The sequence below is a fragment of the Eulemur rufifrons genome, chromosome 10 (assembly GCF_041146395.1).
Source record: "Eulemur rufifrons isolate Redbay chromosome 10, OSU_ERuf_1, whole genome shotgun sequence".
Taxonomy (NCBI): domain Eukaryota; kingdom Metazoa; phylum Chordata; class Mammalia; order Primates; family Lemuridae; genus Eulemur; species Eulemur rufifrons.
Genome location: NC_090992.1, coordinates 21,629,114 through 21,637,331, shown reverse-complemented (window position 1 = coordinate 21,637,331; position 8,218 = coordinate 21,629,114).

The window sequence follows — 8,218 nt, the reverse complement described above, 5'->3', positions numbered from 1 at the left end:
GGCTCCATTTAAGTCCAAACACATGCTTCTGTTTTGCCACCTGTTTTTCCTATTTACGATAAAAGAATAAATGACTAATAGTCATCTGCAATATAATAACACTTTCCAGCCCTGAGCAGTGTGTTCCATAAGCTCCATGATAGCAAAAATTAGGTCCATTGTTATTCACCATTTTGTTTCAAAAACCTCTCATAGCAATTGACACATAGTAACCACTTAATAAATTGTTATTGGATAAATGTGGGAAAAAACCTATCTGAGCATGCATTTTGGAGTATTTCCAGGGCTGGGAATAGGGTGAAGCAAGTAAGGCTCTTGAATGGTGCAAAATTTAAGAGTCATCAAAAAACTCCTTTGGCTTCAGGCTTCAATATAGTTCAGCACAGCATTGTTACAAATACTGTTCTTTTAAAAATTTTTATTATTTTCTCATCATGGTTTATTTTGCATTAATTTTGTACCATTCCTGATTACATACACTCTTCCTTTCACTTTTCTGCCATATACTGGCTATTTTATCACAAATAAGCTACCGAAAGTTTCTGAGACTAAGTTTCCTCCCTGGTAAAATGGGAATAATAATATTTAATTGATTGGACTGTTTAAGAAGTGAATGAAATAACATATTTGTATTCCCTGACTCAGTGCCTGGCATATAATTGGTACTCCATAAATGTTACTTCCCTTCCCTACTGAGAGAAATGTTTACTAAATCTTTTCTTTATATGATCAATCATTTCATTTAATTTTTTCTCTCTAAGAAGACTAACCAATCCTTACAGTATATATCATTCAAACAACTATTTCTTCCAACAAAAAGCTTCATCTAAATATGCCAAGAGAGTGATTGATTTAGAAAAAAACATCAGATAGGGAAAAAGGCAACCAAATATTGCATTATTGGTGAGACAGACTAATACGATTCAAGGTTTATACCTTGTGGTTTCATCGACCTACCTGATAGATTCAATCCAGATACAGTAGAAATTCTCTTACTAGACTCAGTAGATTAATCAAAATTTTTTAACTCCTCTGCAAAACATACTGACTGGCAGCCAGGGCAAGCTGAATATCTGAGGCTTGTATGTTACCTTCTAGAATGTCCACACAGTTCTGCTGGCTTCAGATGAATTGTATGCTTACTAAGATTGTATTTGTAATTAGACAGTAAAATTAAATGTATATGGCAAAGAAAAATGAGTGCAAATGGGGGAAAAGTTGTTATTTCTATGAGAACTAACTTGAATGTTTTAGGAAAAAGTCAATAAAAGCAATATAAGGCAAGAATATACGGAAATGACTCAGGCAAGGAACCTGTCTTCCTGGATTTACAGAGAAGTAGAGAATTTTCAACGTGAATACAACTTTAATACAAAGTAAAATGTGATGCATGCTCTAAGAAAATCACACCTAAATTTCTATGTACTTTGGAGCAAAATCCTTCTCCCCTACATAGCATGGTCTTCTCTGTATACTCATCATCCAGGCTTCTTATATGCTGTAGAAAATTCTCACCATAAATTTATGAGCTGCAATATTTAAAATGTTCCCTTTGTGGCTGTTGAACATGGGCAAGGTGGATGCACAAGATTCCTGTTGGGAATGAGTTTGGGTGCTTGGATTTCAGTGAAGACGGGAAATACGTACTGTTGAGGTTCCCTCTGGATGCTCCCTGAGCTCTGTGCAGAACAAGATGAAGTAAATGCACTCCTAAAGAGGATGGCATGAATTACAGTTCCGAAAAAGAGAATGATTAGAAGAGACTTGCTTTCTAGGATGCTTAAAAAGACGATTTAAATACCTTAGTAGAGATTACAGAACGTGGGAGATATATGAAGCTTGTTTCTTCATGACTAGATTCATATTATGATTTTTTGGGGGGGCCACTACTATCACAGTAGTGATGTGTCTACCTTGTGAATTAGCACCTGATACTCATTTGTCCTGTTACAATTAATGTTAATTTTACTCACTCAGTTAATGTGTTCTTTGACAGATTTTCTACTATAGAGATAATTGTTTTTCTCTACTATTAATAAGTACCTTGGGAAGATTTACCAACTGATGTGCATAAACCATCACATTTAATGTGGAGGTTCCCCATTCTCAGATTCTCTTTTGTATAGCTTGCTTTGGAAAATGAAGGCTCTCATCTTTACTTATTGATTCGATAAACTGGGATAAACTCAGTCTCTATGACTTTCTGGAAGTTTGACAAAATATTCTCATGGACCAGAAGCATTAGCAACTCTGATGAGATTATTAGAAATTCAGGTTTCACCTCATATCTTCTGAATAAAAATCTTCATTTTACCAAGGAAAAAAAAAAGTAAAAAGTGATACATACTATAAGAAAATCACACCTAAATTTCTATGCACTTATGGAGCAAAAGGGTTACAATTCTAACATAAAGTTGGAATCAGAGATTTAATTTCTAAATCCTAATTAAGCTGATTTCTTTTCTATAATAAATCTTAAAAAGGCTAAAATGCCACCCCTGCAAATAAAACCAGTGCAATTTCTAATGCTGCAATGCAGAGAACAGTTATTTTTAAAACTTATGTATGATTTCTATTTTATCGTACAACTTGGAGTTGGATATAGCTGTAATCTGCTAAGATTTTAATCAATCTACTAATTCCAACGACTGTTCCTCAAGGATTTAATGAATGCGGTTAAGGGCAAATTAAGCTAACCTAGGTTCCAAACTTATTTCTGCCTTTTAGCTGGGCAGTCTTGAGCTCTTTGCTAAACCTCTCTGACCATTAGTTTTCTCCAATGTAAAATTATAGGTAATAACATTTACTCCATGGGGATGATGTGAGAATTAAATGAAACAATTTATGTAAGTGCTGGCGCACGGCAGTTGTTACCCTTCTCGGCTGCGAGGCAGTGCCCCACGGGTTTAATTAAAGCTTTGGCTCTCTGCCTCTCAGTGAACAAAAAAACTTTCAGTGTCATAATTAATGGAAGAAATCCAAAAAAAATAGAATGTCAAAACCATGCGCAGGATAGAAACGAACGAGCTGGCATCCCTTTCAAACTCCTGAGCTCATTTCCCCCTCCCACCTTCTCAAATTTAGACGGTTCTGGCTGCTTGAAAAATGGCACGACACTGCCATCTAGTGGGCAAATGAGCGAAAAGCGAACCCCTTGTATTTAGGAACGGAGGTATGAATCCTTCCAAAAGGCACGTCTAATTTTTAAAAACACCTCCTCTACACAAGATTTAATTGGCAGCAAAGTGACAAATGTTTTAATCACAGCAACAACGCTACTGACACAAATACATTCTTCGAGTTCTCTTCAACTGTGTGTCCTATCTTTTCAGCCAGCGTCTTGCTGTTCTGTGGTCTTACAGTCTTCCACCCTGTCAAAACCAGCTGTCAGCCAGCTATTATGTGGAAAAGAATCTAATTAATTTACATTAATATTTTATTGTTTAAAATCCTACTGTAAAGTCATTCCATAGGGGATCTGCATTTTTATTTGATTTAATATAGACGCTATTTTACTTTGTGTTCCATTTTGTACTGTATTTAGTTAAAAACACAATTATCTTTTTAAAATAGATTTATGGGATGCATGTGCAGATTTGTTACATGGATATGTTGGTAGTGGTAAAGTCTGGGCTTTTTGTATAACCCTCACCCATTAGTGTATGTAGTACCCATTAATTAGGTAATTTCTCATTCCTCACCCTCCTGTGTCTCCTGAGTCTTCAACATCCATTAGTCTACTATGTTCAGGTGTTTTCATTACTTAGCTTATTTTCATATAAATGAGAACACAGTATTTGACTTTCTGTTTCTGAGTTATTTCACTTAAGATAATGGCCTCCAGTTCCATCCATATTACTGCAATTTGTACGATTTCAGGATTTCATTCTATGTTATGGCTGAGTAGTATTCCATGGGAGTGTGGGGGTGGGTGTGTGTGTGTGTATATACATATATATATGTGTGTATATATACACACACACACACACACACATTTTCTTTTTTTGTTTGTTTTTTTTTTAATTTCAATAGATTTTGTTACATGGATGAATTGTATAATGTTGAAGTCAGGGCTTTCAGTGTACCCATCACCAGAATAGTGTACATTGTATGTTACAGGTAGATTTTTTATCCCTCAGCCCCTCCTCACCCTTATCCCTTCTTAGTTTTCAATATCTATTATACTACTTTATGACCATATATACCACTTGTTTACTTCCCACTTATAAGTGAGAACATGTGGTATTTGTTTTTCCATTCCTGAAATATTTCACTTAGTGTAATGATCTACAGTTCTATCCAAGTTGCTGTAAAGACATTATTTCATTCCTTTTCATGGCTGAATAGTATTCCATGGTATATATACACCACATTTTCTTTATCTACTCATCAGTTGATGGGCACTTAGGTTGATTCCATATCTTTGCAATTCTAAATTGTATAGTAATAAACATTTGGGTGCAGGTATCTTTTTTATGAAATGATTTCTTTTTCTTTGGGTAAATACCCAGTAGTGGAATTGGTGGTTGGAATGGTAGATCTATTTTAAGTTCTTTGAGAAATCTACATACTGCTTTCTATAGAGGTTGTGCTAATTTACATTCCCATCAACAGTGTATAAGCATTCCCTTTTCACTATATCCTCGCCAATATCTATTGTCATGTCAAACTCTAACATTCTAAAAATCCACGGTAACTCTAAAATATTTTAAGGGAGAGGTCAAACCAGTGCTTGGGATTAGGGAGTATCTGTAGGATTTTAGTCTTGGAGAGAGAATATGTTTTAATCCAGGCCTCTGGGAAACTACCAAGACAAAAGGTATCAGTTTAGGATATCCTCATTATTTGAGGATAACTGATAAAAGAAACATTAAATCTATTTAAAAAGAAAATATCATTTTATACTAAATAATGAGAAAATTTTCTAGTGATAATCATATTGAGAAAAGAAACTAAAAATTATTTTTAAAAATTGCTCTTGTACTTAAAATTAGTTTATAATTACCATTATGTTCTAATTCCTACAACAAAAAAATTGAATTAAGGATTAATTTTTGTTTTATTTTTGGCATGCTTCTTTCGATAAAGTTGTATGAGAGCCCACATGTCAGTCTTTCATGTTCAATTTTCAGATTGTTGCAAAATATTCTAGAGTTTCATCAATTCTCCCAAAGGCTTCGCCTAACCCTTTGATAATCATTTTGGATTACCTGTGCTGTCGTCATCCTTTTACACAGTTTGCAGTTTCATTTTGTAATCTATTTGTGTTCTATTCACATTATTTATTTGTCTTGACTCTGACCTGATGGGTGGGCTAGACACGAGTGCTAAATGAGTGAAAGAATCTTTGATATGTGTATAATTCCATAAGTATTTGGTTCTTTAGTGTGTTAATATTACGATTCACTGTTGTAACTGTGGGGTAGCCTGGATCATGAACACTTATTTTACAAGAACTCTCTGTTCCTACCACAGTTGTCTTAAGCTTACATATAAAATCAAGGCTCTGTTTTCCAGAAGAATGATAAAGGAGAATTAGTCAAATATTTTGGTTAACTGATTATATTAGTGTTTCCTTAACCTTTTACCTACAATTCTTGGGAGTAAACAGGGAGTAACAGCCTGTGATGAAGAGTATAAAGCAATAATCTCTTCTCAAATCAGAATACTAACTAACTCTCACAGCCCAATATTCACTTAAGGCTCTATTCCAGTAAATTTCAGCATTTGGTGCCAGCAATTAAATTGGTGTTTGCATAAAAATATAAAATGTGTCCATGTCTAGAACTTTCTCATTGGAAAAGTGACAATAAAATTTTGAAATAGTTCTTTTCCCCACCAACTGTGGAACTTTCTCAACAGGCACATATTGGCCATGGAAATGATCAGGCCTGGGTACACAAATGCCAATCACTTAAACCTTTAAAGCAGCATGAATAAGGCACTGCGGATGTTCTTGGCATCAGAATCATTCTTTCTCCATGGAATTCTAGGTGGCCTTCAAATCTATTTCTTTTTCTGACTTTCCTTGACATATTACTTTTTTCAACATCTACCTTTCCAACTGTCTAATCTTTACTCATTTTATAATTAGGTGGTTTCAGAGTTTTAAAAAAAGAGCCTACACTGATAACATCCTGAATATTTTGGATAGCAATATTTCCATACAAGTTTAAGCATCAGTGATAAAGGAACTTATTAGAACATTCTCTTCATATTCTGAGATTAGTGAATTTGCAAAAATAAATTCTACTTTGCAAGGATTTGCATGAAAAGCTTGGTTCACTTAATCCTTAGAAAAGTTCACTGTTCCTTTACAGAAGTGGCCCACGTATGGTAGAATATGAGGTTCCCTACCTAGTATTTTAAGGTTATTGAATGAGCTGCCAAAATATCTCCCCCAGAAGTATGCTTTATTGCCTAAAATTCCCACTTTGGCATTCATATCTTTAGATTTCAACATTGCCTTATTAAAATTTGCATATTGCCATTAAGAGGTGTGGCAGATTGTATGTTCAAAAAATAGCCACAGCAATATTTCTAGTCTTCTGGTCTCACACACACTTTCAGAACCTTGCCACTCTTCATCAAGAGATGGAGCCTATTTTCTGTTTCCTTAAATTGGGGCAGGCTATTTTGACTGCCTTGACCAACAGAGAACAACAGAAGAGATACTGCATGACTTCTGAGATTGGTTTGGAAAAAACAACACAGCTTCTGCCTGATGCATGCGTGGTCTGTCTCTCTCTTTATTTCTTTCTCTCTCAGTGCTTATCCTTGGAACCCAGCCACTGTGCTGTGAGGAAGCCAAGTAGCCACACTGACAGATCACAAACAATCTGGCCACAAGCAAAGTTGAAGTTCCAGCTGACAGCCAGCATGAAGGCCACGCAATGAGCAAGTGAAGTCTTCAGAGAATTCCAGTTCCCAGCCTGCAAGCCACTCTAGCTGATTCTAGCTGAGTGTAGGGGAGATTGAGTTGTCCTCACATCTTCCCAAATTGCAAATTTGTTAGTAAAGCAAAAGACATTATTGCTTTAAGACACTTAGCTTTAGGTTCTTTTTTTTCTCTCTTTTATTTATTTATTTATTTATTTATTTTTTGGTGTTTTGTTTTGTCTTATGTAGTCATAGATAACTAGAACAGGACTAACACATTAATATTGGAATGAGTTAATTTTTAAGATAAGCTAGCTATTTTGTAATAGACGTAAAAACCATAGGGACATTAACATTGTTCAGATAAAATTTAATGAAGAGAAAAGAGAAGCAGGAATATATTGTTTCTTAAGGTGAAAATTTTTTCTACTTATGATGAGTAGACCCAGTGGAGATGAGAAGGAGAGAAGAGGAGAGAGGCAGAGAGGAGGAAGAGGAGGTAAGTAGGAATTTCCAAAGGCAAATTATTTGGGTGGGGAGTATGGGCTAGCATTCCATATTTTACAGCTATGAGACTTTTTTAAATAAACAAATTCCATGGAGTACTACTCAGCAGTAAGAAAGAATGAAATAATGGCTTTTGCAGCAACTGGGATGGAACTGGAGGCCATTATCCTAAGTGAAGTAACCCAGAATCAGAAAAATAAATGCCGCATGTTCTCAGTTGGGAGTTAGAGCTAAACTATGGCTACGGAAGGTCACACAGAGTGGTATAATGGACACTGGAGACTCATAAGGGGGAAGGGAGGGAGGAGGTGAGGGGTGAAAAACTACCTGTGGGGTACAACGGACAATACTCAGGTGATGGGTACACCAAAAGCCCAGACTCCACCACTATACAATATATGTACATGTAATGGAATTCAACTTGCATCCCCTAAACCTATTAAAATAAAAAAATTAAATCTCCAGCAAAAATAAATAAACAAATTTTGCGTAATTATACTTAACCATTATTAATTATCCACTCCCCTTTTTTTTAAGGTAGCCAAGGACTTCAAACTATATACAGAAGAATTTTCTTACCAATTCCATATATATAAAGATCATTTCAGAGGGAAACAATCTTCTACAACCCCTATCCCATATACCAGAAAAATTCAAGTTATCCATAGCCTTCTACACATATGACTCACTGCCCTCAGGAAAATGCTGTGACTTCTTTCTATACGATACACACACATACACATACTATCCCTCTACGTAACTATATACATATATACACATACACGTATATGAACATATTTTTTAGTTCAGCAATGATAGAGTACAATAAAAT